This window comes from Ictidomys tridecemlineatus, chromosome 3, assembly GCF_052094955.1.
Source record: "Ictidomys tridecemlineatus isolate mIctTri1 chromosome 3, mIctTri1.hap1, whole genome shotgun sequence".
Lineage (NCBI taxonomy): Eukaryota > Metazoa > Chordata > Mammalia > Rodentia > Sciuridae > Ictidomys > Ictidomys tridecemlineatus.
In genome coordinates this window covers 59,775,181-59,789,749 of record NC_135479.1, presented here as the reverse complement: position 1 = coordinate 59,789,749, position 14,569 = coordinate 59,775,181, and the positions used below count along the sequence as shown (strand labels likewise).

Here is a 14,569-nt window from a genome sequence, read left to right as displayed (position 1 = left end):
AACTAGGGGGAACTGCACTGCTGATAGATAGGGGTCAGTACTATCTATAGTTTCAGGCATCCACTGGGGATCTTGGAACAGATCCTCCAGGATAAGGAGGTCTTCTGAGTTCCTAAAATTACCAATGATCTCTTCATGCTTTAATTAGTATTTGAAGTCTTTCTCTTGGAACCAAACCAAACTTGGAACATGACTTTTTTGAGGAAATTTCTTTTTCATAGGTTTCTCTGATACCTCTCAGCTGTGGAGGCACAGGGTTGTTTCATTTCTGCTTTTCCACATAAACCACTTCCTCTTCTAGATACCCTAAAACTGTCTGCCTTTTGTCCCATTCCCAACTCTGTGGAGAAGGGCATTCACTCATCTCTCCCTCTTCCTGATAAGCTGCACCACACAGGAATGTCTCCTTCAGTTCAATCTCCATGACCCCAGAAGATGGCTCCAGCATCAGTTCTGACTTTCTTCACGTGTGTTCATCAGAAGACAGCAGAAAAATAGAGTTTGTATGTTCATTCTCTGACTTCTGCTCAATGAGATTCAACTAGCATGTTTTAGTGTCTTGCGGTGCAAGGAACTTACTTTATTGAGGCAGAGATATATAGGATGAAGACTGCTTAGGGATTATGAGAGGCTGGGATTTCCCCATCTGTGTGGCACTAGGAGACAGTCATTGTAATCAAAACATTTCCTCCCAAAATTAACAACATGAATATAGAAACCAGTCTTAAGAAATCATTTCTAGAAAAAAGAAAAAAAATAAGACACCACACAGAGCAGTTTGATTTACCCAGGCATCCCTGGGTCAGAACAGTTACAGTATGTTTCCCAGGAATCTTTGCACAAGAGACTGATCTTTATAAAACTTTTCACCATACCCCAACCATCAACAAATTTGCTAGCCCTTTCTCTAAGCTCCTGCCAAAATTAATTTTGAGTTTTTTGGAGAAAAATTTTGAGATATCACAGCTGGGGGGTGGGGGAGTTGGAAACCAGTTATCTGATCAGCCACAGAACCCCATTGGTAGCCACACCCACTAATAGATGATGACTAAGGTTTTCCAAGATGGATTCCATGTGTTTCTGGCATAGGGTGTTTCGTGAGGTGGGGGGTGCTGGAGTGACCTTATGCTGTGTCCAGAGCTTGGTCTGGTGACCCGCAAGCAAAGATTCTGCATTTTGTGCCGCGCCTTCTGTCTGCGCCAAGTGCCACGTGGGGGGTTTTGTATGTTCTGTACCTACCTGGTGTGGATTTCTTCTCAGTGATCTTTTGAAGGGATATTATCATTATTATTATTTTGATGAAACTTGAGTAGGAAGGTGCTCATTCATTTACTAAATGTGACTGTGCTTACTCTCAGTCATCCCAAAGAGAACAAGGTGGGTGGCTCTGGGAGGTGAGGATATCCCTACCAATTGCATTTCAACCCCCTCAAGATGCAGATGGAGAAAGAAGGCCAGGAAGGAAAATGGCATTTTCAAAGTCATGAGGGAGGAGACCAGGCCTGTTCTTAGCTCTACTCTATGTGACAATTCACCTGTTTCCATATTTTAACTCTACTTTTTTACATTACACACATGTGACAACATGGTTTGTGTCATTATACACATGCCTGGTGACATTGCTAGGAAGTAGATTCTAGGATGATGACACTGTGCAGGGAGACACTGGGAAAGCCTTAGAGACACGATGACTTGTCCAAGGTCCCATGAGAGGACAGGAGGAGGAGCTGGGTTGAAACCTAGCGGTGTCTCCCCAGATCTGGGACCCTGGTTGCACTCAGGCCTATCAAGGGATATGGGGCCAGTGTTGGGGTTGGCTGTGTACACATATAAAAGTGTCATGGGGCTAGAGGAGAGCCAACAGAAGGACAAACATGGGCTTATCTGGAGGACCGGTTAGGCCAGGGACCCCAAGACATGGCTTCCCTTCCTTGGAGATCCAAACAGAATTTGGAACCCAGTAACCAGGCACCCACATTCTAGCAACAGCCTCCTCCCAGCTCATTTGGTGAAATACTTTGAAAGCCAAAACATGTTTTCCTGTTTCCCCTGTGGAGGCCGACCCTTTAGGAGGAACCGCCGTCAGAGCTCCCCCTATGGCTGCACGGCCCCTTCCCCAGAGCCCATCCTCTGGACACCCCGAAGACAAAACCTTTGGCAACAACTGCGATGCTGTTTTAGATCCTGCTGCCAGTGCCTTGCTGGTGGTAGTACTCCAAATGGAAGTCCTGCAAGTGCGAGGAGGAGCTTTAGGTCAACACCTGATAGCCCTGGAGAAGTACATCCGGGAGAGACTATCACTGTGAGTAGCCCTGCAGAGCCCCACCACCTTGCTCCTCAGTAGGGGAGAATAGGGACCTGAGGTGGAAGCAGGAGGTGTGACTTTGTGAGCCTCATGTCACATCATGGTCACACCCAGGAAAAGACTAAAGGTGGGGAATGAAAGTGTCCAGGGTACATCCTGGGCACCCAGTGTCATTTCCTGTCCTACCGGGTAGAAGCCTGAGACACAGGGTCTGTCTGAGGTTGGGGGAGCAGAAGGTCACAAGGGGCAGTAACACCATGAATGGAGGCGAGCAGGGGCTGGGGCTCCAGGCCAGCTACCAGGCACTGTCTTCCATTCTTTCCACAGTTGATCCTCCACAAACGTTGGAGCTACAGCTTCACCTCCAACTCCACGTCCAGTGAAAAATATCCAGAGCCAAGCACCAGTAGGCAGGAGCTGGGCCTCAGGGTGAGTGCGGAACAGAGGGGACTCTACTGGCAGGGGACAGAGCAGAATAAAAGTGAATAAGAGCACAGATATCACCAGGACCACCTTCCTGGTAGGATTGGCAGGTGGAGGGGCAGAGTCCCCACCGTGAGGAATCTGAGCAACAAATCCTCACCCATTCTCCCCACCCTCTCTGCCTGCCTCATTCTTGGACTCATCCAAGGTCACTTTTCCCATATTTGTGAAAACATCAGAACAGCAACATGGGTGTGATTTTAATTCTCTGATGATTTGTATCTGCCATCCAAATGACTATTAGCTTAGTTTCCCAGGTAGCAATGGCCTGATGGTCCTTCCACACACTCTCCAAGTCTTACACAGCATCAGGATTACTAGGGCTGCATTTAGCTGAAACATCACAAGGCTTGTGCTAGTTCATCCATTTCTCTGGTACTTGCTGACTGAAGGAACACATCCCAGACTGTGAAAGCATGAGCTAGGGACTTGGGGCCTGATTACTTTCCAGGGGACTCAGTTCCACAGTCATTCAGGGCTGTGCAATATGGACCTCATTCCCTCCTGGGGCCATTTCAACAGCACCACAGAGAATGATGTCTTGACTGTCCTTACACAGGGACCCTCTTGTGTGGGATGAGCCTGTTTTCCCATCTCCAGAGGGTGATGTGCTGGTGGGACTCAGGGGATAAGCTCCCAATGCACACAGCTGCCACCTCTGCTCAGCTAACACACTGGCCTGAAGCTGCTGTGTTTCTAACTATCCCCTCAGCAATTCCACTGAGAACTCTGCCAGCCATTACTCTGCTGGAGTCTCCTGTCCCTCTGTGGGACAAGCCCCTATGAGCTTTGGCTATTGCACTGGACTCCATCCCCAGACACTTCTGGTGGGTCACTTTGGCACTGACTCTGTTTCCTCAATGTCCCAACCAAGAAGGTGGCTACAGAGGAAATGATACCAGCATTGGATATGTGTTCCAGGCATACTCCCCGGGGGACCTGGAGGACACCCTGGAGCCCATCTTCTTCATTGAATCATCCTCTTCGGCCTCAACCATCTCGAGTTCCTCCATACAACAAGAGGTGTACCAAATGTTGGGAAGGTAAGCCCTGCCCAGGGTGACAGGGTCACATATAGCTGTGAGTCCTCGAACTGGCCCTGGGCCTCTCTGAGCTTCAGCCCTCTCCTCTGAACTGTGGGGTGCCAAGATCACTGACCTCATGGTAGGAAAGGCCAGGCCTCTCATACTGCTGCCCCCATCCCTCTTGGGTGGTCTCCTCACTTGCATTTGTCTCACTACCCACTTGGTAATGTCCACAGCCAGGTCACTGTCACAGGCCCCGAGGTGGAGGACCAAGGACACCAGGTCCCAGCCTTGACAGAAAACCTGGAGCCCATGGAGGAACAGGCCGAAGGTGAGGAGGACTGAGGTGGGGTTCTGAGTATGTCAGAATGGGACAAGGATGGACAAGCAGAGCATACTGCACAGGAACTGGGGCGGGGCAGGAACAATGAGAGACAGAGCTGTCATTGTCTGTGTGCATTCTGGGAACACTGCCTGATGTTGGGTTTGTGTGTGAAATTGTATGAAAGGCAGTAGGGAATATTCTGTCCCTGGACCTAACATGGATAGTCTGTGGACCTTTACTCCTCTAGCCGCTCTGGTGCTTGTGGAAGCTCCCGTTCGAGGTCCACCACCTCCACCATCTGATAGAGAACTGGAGCTGGACGCACTTGCCTTGGACAATCAAGACCAATGTCTCCTGCTGGCCCTTGAGTCAGCACTGCATCCAGAGGGGAACTCAGAGCCTCTGGTCTTCTCCCAGGCCATTTGTTTATTTGTTTTTATTGTATTTGTTTATTATTTTATTATTTAAAATTAAAGATTTGTTTTCATTGTTAAAAGACTCAGTTACTTGGCATCAAGTGCCTTCTCTAAACTGTGCACTAGTCACCACTATTGAGTTCCAGAACATTTTCCGGAATTCAGTAACCATGACCACTGCATCCCCACCCTCCCGCTAGTCCCCAGCAACCCCTTAGCTTCTAATATGCAATATGCTGAGTCTGTATTTTTGAAACCAGTGCAGTCTGATTTCTTCTGGGCTGCATAAAGTTTTGAGAGACTAATTATGTTTCCTCAGAAGGGCAAATGCCATACAGATCTAAAAATTTTTTTATGTTTTTATTCTTATTTCTTTGTTACTGGGCTGGAACTCAGGGGCACTTTACCACTGAGAAACATCCATAGTCTTTTTCTTTTTCATTGAGAACAGGGGCTTGCTCCGTTGCTGAGCCTGGCCTAAACCTAAACCTTTTAAAACTTAAAGCAGTTTTATTTGGAAACACACACACACACACACACATACCTCTTAAGTTCAATGGCTTGAGAAAAGATAAATTTGCTTTGTAACAGGGAATACATCCCAAAGGAAGAAACAACAACATCCAGCTCCATGTCATCAGGCAGACAAATCTCAACACCAGTGCTGAACAGAACAGAAGAGTACACAGAGACAACCTTTATGGTAATACCAACAACAAGCCAAGAAGAATAATAAAGCACTTAGAAACATACATACAGTAGTCTGTACGGACACGTAAGGATAAAGGAAGAGATAAGAAACCCCAGCTCAACTTCCATAATCACCTCCACCACCTGAGAGAGCACCAGGGTCAGAACCACCTTCAACAGCAGCTTCAGGCCTGTGGCTCCTAGTGGCCCCAAAACCAGCCCCACCCACTGAGCGCCCCCTGCACCTGTTCCCACCCCAGAGATGCCCTTTCCCTCTCCACCTTTCATTTTTTTCTATTTTTTTAATATTTTTGTTCAAACATTTTAAAATTTAAGACTATATTGTTTTAAAACAATCCAGCTTTTGAGCTTTAATTGCATCCCATTGTCCTGTATCTAGTACCCATTCCTACTCCCTCCCCTTCTCCCTCCTGCTAGTCTCCAGGGAATTGTCATTATTCTCTCCCTGGGATTTGCCTCCTCTGAGTTTTTCACATCACTGCAGGCCACCTTCTGTTTGACCACATAAAAGTAGAAGGGACTGTTTACACTTGAATTTTCTATGAATGGTAAATCCCATATAGATCGAAGATTTTTAGGTTTTCTATTATTTGTTTATTTTTGTTTTGTTTGTTTTGTTTTCTTTATTTAAGTACTAGAGATTGAACCCATGGGCACTTTAACACTACGCCACATTCCGAGTTTTTTTTTTTCTTTTTGAGATGGAGTCTCACTAAGTTGCTGAGGATGTAAGATAGGAAAACTGGCCTCCAACTTTGAATCCTCCTTCCTCAGCCTCCTGAGTCACTTGGGTAGTCATGTGCCACCCACCTAGCAGTTCTACATTCATATGTAAAAAGAGTTTCTTAGAAAATACTTTCATAACATTGAAGTTGAAAATATTTTCTTCTGACCTAAGGATCAGAAGTCACATATCAACTCCTGATGGAGAAAAAAAAAAAAAGAATATAGATACTTAGAAAGACAATTCACAACTAGCAAAGTGTTCCTTAAAACCCTAGACTAATCAAAGGTTAATATCCCAGGGACACACAGAACCTCACAGAGACAAAGAACAAATCCCTGCAATTCAAAAGGGAATCACTGCACTGAGTAACTTTCAAAGATGTTCAACCTCTGAATGTCAACACACATATTACTGAGAGGTTGTTTGTCCCCACTGATGGGCAGGTTTTAAGGCTGGAGCTGAACAGCCCTGGTGAGAATACAGGAGATGGAGGCCTGGGCAGATCCCCTGGGAGATGTGGCCACAGATACTCCTCAGAAACATTTGGCAGCACCCTTCCAAGTTCTTAGCATGTGTCCCTTCCTTCATCCAGCATGTCCAAAGCTAGGTACTTATCCTGCCAGCACTGTTGGAAATGGCCAGAACTGGAGTCATGTAGAGGAGTGGATGGCCACATCTGCTCCCCACGTACCAAGGAACACTGTGGCTGCTGAGGTGGGTCTATCTGTGCCCACAAGGACAGAAGTCAAGGAAGCTGTTACATGAACACATTGCTGTATTCAGGGTGTCTCCATAGAGGACCTCATTTGATAGAGGACACATCAATGATGTAAATCTGCAATGAATGCAAGTGAGAACTTGTGGCTTTTCCTATAGGGTTTGGTGCAGGACTAATGGTACCAGGAGACAGATTGAGTGCTAAGGCCTAGCCTCCCACATTGATTGCTCAATGTGTGGGGTCCACTCCTGGAGCAGCAAGGTCAGGTTCACAGAAAGGAATTATGCTGGGATTTCTGCTCAGCTTTCTCTTTCCTGTCTGAGAAGCAGCGTTCTAAACACAACTTGGATGACTTTCAACGAGGCCAGACTGTAAAGTTTCTGTAATATTATAAAAATCACATCAAAAACCACAGGTACAGACCAATATATCTCATGTCTGTAGCCACAAACATCCTTAACAAAATACTGGTCCAGCAAATTCATTAGAACATTCTAAATCATTCACTAGGACCAAGTGAGAGTCATCCCAGAGGGCAAGAATGCTGTAAAACACATATATAATTCAACCTGATAAACCAATTCAAACACAATGAAAGATAAAAACCATACTATCTCAATAGGAATAGAAAAACTATTCTGAAAAAAACAACACTTTTTCATGATGGACGTCCTCCAAAAATTAGGTAAAAAGGAATGCACCACAGGACAATAAAGGTCACACAGAATCTGCCACATCAAAGGTTGTATGCAGTGGCTGAAAAATAAAAAGCTTTTCCTTAAGATCATGACCAAGGTGATGCTGCCCACCCTGCAGCAATGTCTGTTCCATGTAGTGCTGAAGACCCCAGACAGAGGAATCTGTGAGCAAAAAGAAACCACAGGAATCTAAACCAGGAAGGAACATGGAAGGGCCACCTCTGTTGGCAGAGGACAATTCCTCTTCATAGAGAATGCCACACTCTTTTCCAATGAAAACTGTTAGAACTAATGAACAAGCTCAGTCAAGGTTCAGGAGACAAAACCCACCTGACAAAATCAGATGCATTTCCTTGTCCTTAATAATCGTCTACCAGAAAAAATAATTATATTCCATTTACAATAGCACCCAAAGGAACAAAATACTTAGAGAAAGATTGAGCCAAATTATTCAAAGAAAGCAAATTGATCTGTATAGTGAAAATTAGTAAACACTGATGAAAGAAAATGGACACATACACAGATGGAAAGATACAGTGTGCTTATGGACGGAAGAATAAATATTGTTAAAATGTCCAGGTTACCACAACAAGAGATTCAGTGGCATTCCTTTCAACCTATCAATGAATCTTACCTGGTATAGAAAGAAAATCCTTTAATTCAATAAGTCCACAAAATGTCATGAATAGTCATCTCCTCCTGACAAAAAAGGACAAAGGAGAGGCATCACAGTAAGTGAGAGTATATTGTAGGATTCTGATAAAATCCACTCAGATACTCACATGAAAGTTAACACAAAGAAGAGAACAGAGGATACCATATTAACACAGGAGAGAGCTCAGATACAAACCCAGGCATTACTGAAAAGGCACCAAGACCTTACAATAGGGAATGGACTGTCTCATCCATGTACAGTGTTGGGTAAACAGGATATTTACATGCAAAGTAATGAAGCAAAGTAATGAAGATACTGTGTATCTTACACAGTACATACAAGTGAACTAGGGCTGGGGACATAGCTAAGTTGGTAGAGTGCTTCCCTCTCATGCACGAGGCCCTGGGTTCAGTTCCCAGCACCACACACACACACACACACACACACACACACGAATTAAAAATGGATTAAAGACAGAGACAAATCCACATAAATCTTATTTCTGACAAAGGTGTCAAAAGCACACATTGGAGAAGTAAGAGCCTCTTTAACAAATGGTGCAGGGAAAACTCAACAGTAACGTGTAGAAGGATGAAACTAGATCCCTGTATTTCACTCTGCACAAACAAAATTAACTCAAAGTGGATGAATGTCCTAGGAATTATGCCAGAAACACCAAATTGCTACAGGAATACGGGAAACATTCCAACACACTTGCAGGGGTACTGACTTTCTTGAAAAGATCCTTAAAATTCATGAAATAAAAGTGAGAATTAATAAGTGTGAAAGCATCAAACTAAAAAGATTCTGTACAGGAGAGAAAACAATTAAGAGTGTAAAGACAGCCTACAGAATCAGAGAAAATGTATGTCAGATAACCTTCCAACAAGGAATTAATAATCAGAAAATAGTATATAAATATTACATATTAATAATCAAAAAACCTTAACGAGCCCTATAAATGAGAAAGATGAAGAAATTCAAAGAAGAAAACCAAATGGTCAACTAACATATAAAAATATGTTCAACATCCTTAGCCATCTGGGAGATGAAAATCAAACTAAATCGAAACCAGGCACATAGGCACACACCTATAATCCCAGTGGCTTTGGAGGCTGACAGGAGGACTGCAAGTTCAACAACAACCTCAGATACTTGGAAAAACACTGTCTCCAAAAAAAAAGCAACTTTAAAAAGAGGCTGAGTATGTGTCTAAGTGGTTAAGAACCCTTGGCTTTAATCTCTGGTGCAAAAAAACAAAACAAAAACAAACCCACACTGAGATTTCATCTCACCCCACTCAGAATGATAATTATCATACTAATTTTCACACAAATGATAATTGTTCATGAAGATATGGGAGGAAACGTGGGTTCATAAATTGTTGATCGGACTACAAACTAAAGCAGTATGGTGATTCCTAAAAAGACAAGAAATGGATCTGCAGTCAGCCATCCCACTCCTTGGTATTTATACCAAAGATGTAAAATCAACATACTAAAGTGATATATGCATAACAAAGCATATAGTAGCACAATACACAACAGGCAAGTTATGGAACCAGCCTAGGTGCCTTCCAATAGATGAAAGGATAAAGAAAATGTGGTGTATAAACACAATAGAGTTCTACTCATCCATGAGGAAAAATAAAATTTTGTCATTCGCTGGTAAAGGGATAGAACTGGAGAACATCATGTCAAGTGAAATAAGCCATTCTCAGAAATTCAAGGATCAAATGGTTTCTCTCATAAGTGGAATATAGAGAGAAAAAAGGAAAACGGGGAAATCTCACAAAAATAGACTAGACTGTGATAGAGTAGAATCAGAAAATCGAGGGTGAGGGAGGACAGGAGGCAAAGGGAAAGAACTAGGGAAGAAAGCTGACGTAAATTTATGAATATGTCACAATCCATTCCAACTTTATATAAATTATAAAGCATCAATTCAAAAATAAATGAATAAATAAATAAATGCATAAGATATATAAGCCTATAAGCTATAATTATAAAACCTCTAAGAAGGCAGGGGTGTAGCTTGCCTAGCATGTCTGAGGCGCAGGGCTCGATCCTCAGCACCACATAAAATAAAGGCATTCTGTCCATACACAACTGCAAAAAATTCTTTTCTTAAATTCTAAGAGAAAAACTAGGAGAAAGCTCTGAGCAATGACTTTATAAATATGACTCTGAAGGCACATTCAGGAGAGCAAGAATAACCAAATGATAGGACATCACACTGACAAGCTTCTGCACAGCAAGGAAAACCAACAAGCACCAAGATAAAAGGCCACAGATACAGTGGGAGTCACATCTGCAAAGCATGTATCTGACAGGGGCTAACACCAAAACTATATAAGGAGCTCATACAATTCAATAACAGATCAAACATACATAAGTAAATATACTTAAGAATGGTGTATGGTGCCACTGCTGGTGGGACTGCAAATTGGTGCAGCCGATATGGAAAGCAGCATGGAGATTCCGTGGAAATCTGGAAATGGAACCTCCATTTGACCCAGCTATTCCTCTCCTCAGACTATACCCAAAGGACTTAAAAACAGCATACTACAGGGACACAGCCACATCAATGTTTTTAGCAGCACAATTCACAATAACTACACTGTGAAACCAACCTAGACGCCCTTCAGTAGATGAATGGATGAAAAATATGTAGCATATATACACAATGGAATATTACTCAGCAACAATTGAGAATAATATCATGGCATTTTCAGGTAAATGGTCGGAGTTAGAGAAGATAATGCTAAGTGAAGTTATCCAATCCCAAAAAACCAAATGCCAAATGTTTTCTCTGATATAAGGAGGCTGATTCATAGTGGGATAGGGAGAGGGAGCATGGGAGGAATAGACGAACTCTAGATAGAGTAAGAAGGGTGGGAGGGGAAGAAAGGGGGCATGGGGTAATTAATGATGGTGGAATGTGATGATCATTATTATCCAAAGTACATGTATGAAGACACAAATTGGTGTAAATATACTATGTATACAACCAGAGATATGAAAAGTTGTGTTCCATATATATAATAAGAATTGTAATGCAGTCTGCTGTTATATACAAATAAATAAAAGAATAATGTATGGTGCAGCTAACATTGTTAAAGTGTCCATTTGTAATTTTTATAACACAAAAAGTGTTTGGTAATGGAGGTGATATGTATGTAAAATAGATTGATGGTGTAATCTTTTCACAATGTACATGGATAACAGAACATTCAGTTGTACATTTTAAACATATACCATCTTTTCCAAAGTAAAAGAAATTATAAAGACAAATAGATTTACCTTCTTGTTTCAGTATAGCAAAATGAGATAATCACAGTTTTCAGAATGATCGGGTAATCTATGTTCATTTCTATTATTTAATATATAACTATATAACTTATTTCTCTTCTTATACAAGATCAGGATTTTGATGACACCTCAGAAAAAGGAAAACATTCACCAGGCATGCTCAATTTTCTGAAAAAAATATAATTATTTCAGGATATTTTACTTTAAAACAAATTGTTCAATGAAAATAGTACCACTCATTATTATTGCTGTATGTATATACATGACTGCATGACCAATGTGATTCTGCAACCTGTACATGCAGAAAAATGAGAAATTATACCCCACCTGATTCAAATGTATGATATGTCTAGATCATTGTACTGTCATGTGTAACTAATTAAAACAAATAAAAAATTAAAATTAAAAAAGAAAATAGTACCACTGAGACATAGCTATGTATTTAGGTATGCTGGTACACACCTGTAAGACCAGGACTCAGGAGGCTGAGACATAAGGATCACAAGTTCAAAGTCAACCTGGACAATTTAGCAAGACCTGGGGAATTTACTGATACTTTGTCTCAAAAAGAACACAGAAAAGGAGAGAGACAGGAAGGCATTTGTTATTGTACTTGACAATGTAAGTGTTTTGCAAATTATTTCTTGTCATTAAACTTTACTTCCATAAATTCTAATATTTTTAAAGTCCTACCTCCTAAAATGCATGTTAGGATCTTTATGTTAATACCTCTAATACTTAGAATTGACCAAGAGGAAACATGAACACCTGAGACCATCTGGGGCCAGCTGCTCTGGTGATGGAGGAGGGCATTCTGGAGTTTCTGCTGGTGCATATGTTAGAAAACATCTAGATTCTACCTTCAATTAATTCAAAATATTAAAGCCTGGGCTGTTCAAAGCACAGCTAAGGTGGGTTTAGAATGCTGTTTCTCAGACAGAAAACAGAAACTTTGTCAGAAAGCTCAGCATAATTCCTTTCTGTGGCCTTGGGCTCACCCAACCTGCTGGTCCCCCCAAAAGCCCCACCAATTGAGAATCCACCAAGGAAGGGCAGGCCCAGCACTTAGCCTCCTACCTAGTGCCCTCACCCTGCATGAAAACCTGTAGTGTGCAGCAAAATAAGGTCAATGAGAGACGTTTATAGCAGTGAACACCCACATCAGAACAGATCAAAGATGACAACAAGCTAAAGCAACACCTCTAGGAACTAAAGAAAGAAGAACAAACTAAACCAAGAGTTGATTTTAAACAATAATAATAAATATCAGAGCAGAAATAAGTAAAATTAAAACTACAGAAACAATAAAAAAAAACAATGAAACTCAGACCAGGTGTTTAGAAATAAAATCAGCAAACACTTAGCTAGATGAAGGGGGAAAACAAAGAAAGAAGATTCAAGTGAAATAGGAGACACTGCAACTGACACAAAATAAATAGAATCATAAGAAACTCCTATGAAGAGACCACGAACATATGCCAGTAAATTCGATAATCTAGCAGGATACATACCTCAACATATCCAATCTACCATGAGGAAATTATGAAGAAATGGAAAATCTTAATGCAGTGGTGAGTAAAGATGCTGAATAAATAATGAAGAGTCTCCTAGTAAAGAGGAAGTCAAGACTTGGTGGTTTCTGTGCTGAATTCTAACAACCCTTTAAAGAAGTATTCAGGGCAGAGGCAGTAGCTCAGTGGTAATGTGCTGGCCTTGCATGGCTAAGGCCAAGGTTTAATCCTTATGTGTGAAAAAAACTAAAAAGGAAACAAAGAGCACAAAGCCTTTTCAAATTCTTCTAAAATACTAAAGAAGAGGAAATCTTTCCAAATTCATCTTCTGAACACAGAACTATTCTGATGCCACAGCCAAAAACTACAACTCACCTAATATACCTAATGAACACAGCTGCATAAATATTCAACAGAATGCTCCCAAACCTAATCCAATAGCACACCAAAAGGATCATTCACCACCATCAAAGGAGATTCATCCCAGGGAGGCAACGATGTTTCAACCCCTGTAAATACAAATAGGTGATTTGCTGCAGTAAAGGAATCCAAACTAAAAATCACAACTCCATTGAAATCATTAGAGAATAACCATTCTGTAAAATTCTACTTCCCTTTATAATGAAAACCCTCAAAAATTAGAAACAAGAGAAATGTGCCTCAACCAAATAAAGGCAAAGGATTACAAACCCCAAACAACATCACACTGAAAGGTGAAGAGGTGAAACCATTTTCTGTAGGATCAGGAACAAGAAAAAACCTCTTGCTCAATATACTATTAGAAGTACTGGCCATACATCTACAGTTAATGGATGAAGCTGGAGAATTTCATGTTAAGCAAAATAATCCAACCCCCCAAAACCAAAGGGTAAATGTTTTCTCTGATATGTGGATGCTGATCCATAATGATGGGGGGTGGGTATGGGAAGAACTGAGGAACTTTGGATTGGGCAGAGGACAGTGAGGGGACAGGAGTGGACAAGGGGTAGGAAAAATAGTGGAATGAGATGGATATCACTATCCTAGGTACATGTACAAGTTCAGGAATGGTGTACTGCACAAATGGTGTGATTCTACTTCATGGACAACCAGAGGAATGCACTGCTGTGCTTCATTTGTGTACAATGAATCAAAATGCATTCTCTTGTCATGTATAACTAGTTAGAACTAGGTCTACTTAACCGTGTCTGCAGATGACATGATTTCATATACATAAGCCTCTCTCATTACAACATTTCCATGTCCCCTGGCTTCTCCAAGCTCCCATCAAGCTGACTGCACATGAACATATAGGGAACAGGCTCTCAAAAGGAGGAAAGTGATGACACCTGTGTTTCTAAAACCTCACAATTCAACCACAAAATACAGAGCTCAGAAGATGTGTGGCTCTTTGAACATGATGACAAGGGGCTACTATTGCAAGGTGCAAAGTTTTTAAGAATATGGAGAATGGACTTATGCTAAAACCAAACACTTGGGGTCAACTCTAAAACTGCAGAGCTTTCAGGATCAAGTCTATGTTCCAAGACTTTTACTTACCAAAATTTTCTTATTTTAAAATTTACCCATCATTACCATTTCTAAGGGTGCAGTTCAGTGATATTAAATAACAAGTTCAGTGTATATTTCACCTTGAATTCCTGGCTCAACTGATCTTCCTGCCTTTGATTCTGGAGTAAGCATG

The 14,569-nt window shown here is 41.6% G+C and overlaps 1 long non-coding RNA gene across 4 annotated transcripts in view; it reads right to left on the bottom strand.

The window, feature by feature from the left end:
* Positions 1-14,569, bottom strand: part of LOC144376181 (uncharacterized) — a 50,111-nt gene that overhangs the window by 21,034 nt on the left and 14,508 nt on the right. For 2 of the 4 annotated variants that reach the window (XR_013436366.1, XR_013436368.1), the window contains exon 3: positions 8,043-8,107. The exons of the other annotated variants lie outside the window; for them this stretch is intronic. This is a non-coding gene — a long non-coding RNA (uncharacterized LOC144376181). The remainder of the gene's footprint in view (positions 1-8,042; positions 8,108-14,569) is intronic. 4 annotated transcript variants of the gene reach the window in all.